This window comes from Octopus bimaculoides, chromosome 29 (assembly GCF_001194135.2).
Source record: "Octopus bimaculoides isolate UCB-OBI-ISO-001 chromosome 29, ASM119413v2, whole genome shotgun sequence".
NCBI classification, from domain to species: Eukaryota; Metazoa; Mollusca; class Cephalopoda; order Octopoda; family Octopodidae; genus Octopus; species Octopus bimaculoides.
Genome location: NC_069009.1, coordinates 10553443 through 10555124, shown reverse-complemented (window position 1 = coordinate 10555124; position 1682 = coordinate 10553443).

Sequence of the window (1682 nt, the reverse complement as noted above, 5' to 3'; positions counted from 1 at the left end):
GATGATGATGATGATGATGATGATGATGATGATGATGATGATGATGATGATGATGATGATGTTGTTGATGATGGTCATAATCATGATCATGATGATTATGATGATCATGATGATGATGATGATGATGATACGAATAAATGCCCTGATGCAGTACCAGGAAGTGGCTCTCATGGCTTTTGATCTTAACTGATTGGAAGTGTTAACATGCACATTGTTTTGTCTTGATATAAAAGTTGGGATACAGCAAATATTCTGCTCAATATCACATACATGCTTGTCAGTTGTTTGACCTCAACCAGTTGAGCATGTCCTTTGGTGGCTGACGATATGTGTATCTCTGATCATGCGCAGAAGTAGTGGCAGAGCATCATAGCCATGTCTTGAGAGGAATTCATTTGGGTATGAATACTTAAATGCCGGAAACATGGGTGTTTCCTTAAACATACTTCAGTAACTCTTACTCAGGCCTCTTTTGAGTGGGATATACACGCCATAACAAAAACAACATCAACATTAACATCAGCAGCAGCAGCAACAGCATCATCATCAACAACAACAACAACAATAACAACAACAACAACAATAATAATAATAATAATAATAATAATAATAATAATAATAATAATAATAATAATAATAATAAGCCTCCCCACAAGAAATTATCAAACTGTGGCTGCGCAGTACTGGCTGAAAAGGAATATATTCACAGACACGACAGAGTTGGGACCAATATACACTGGAAGTTATGCCAACACTATGGAATAACAACAGAAAAAGATGGTATAGACAAATCCCAGAAAATGACAGAAAAATGAGAAAGTAACAATAGTCTAGGATATGCCAATAAACACAGAGAAATACTAACATCCCGGATATAGTTGTCTAAGACCACGTAGAGAAAAAATGCTTTCTAATCGATGTATCAATACAAAGAAAGCAGAAACTTTCAAAAAGATCTGGAAATAGAGTAACAGCACTGCTAGGCACCACACAAATCCTACGAAAATCACTTTCAATAGATTGAAAATAAGAGCACCGCAACAAACTACATCACATGCACAAGGCACATAGATCTGCCTTCGGTAGTGCAGTGAAACCACGTGATTAAAATAAGACTACTGAATAATAATTATGATGATGATAATGATAATAATAATAATAATAATAATAATAATAATAATAATAATAATAATAATAATAATAATAATAATAATAATAATGTGTAGCGCTCAAGGAAAAAGCTTTTAGAACAAGCCACTCGAATATCACATTGAAATAAGCACTGACTCTCCTCAGTGTATGATGTACTCTGAGAAGGCAGAATGTGTAAGCCATATTGTGAGTGAGTGTTGTAAGCTTGCACAACACGAATATAAAAAGAGACACAACAATGTGGCCAGATATGTCCGCTGGATGTTGTGCGGTTAAGTAGACGTGGAGAAATACGAATAATGGTATGAACACAAATCAGAGGGAGTAATGGAAACGAGCATTTGAAAATAGTCTGGGATTTTAATATGCAGTGCGACGAAAATATAGACGCGAGGCGACCAGATATCTTACTTATCCATAACGATGAAAAGGAAGTTAAGATAAAAGATATTGCAATAGCAGACGATTCGAGGATGAAATGTAAGGAAACGGAAAATATTGAGAAATCCCAGTTACTGCGGTTATGGTGC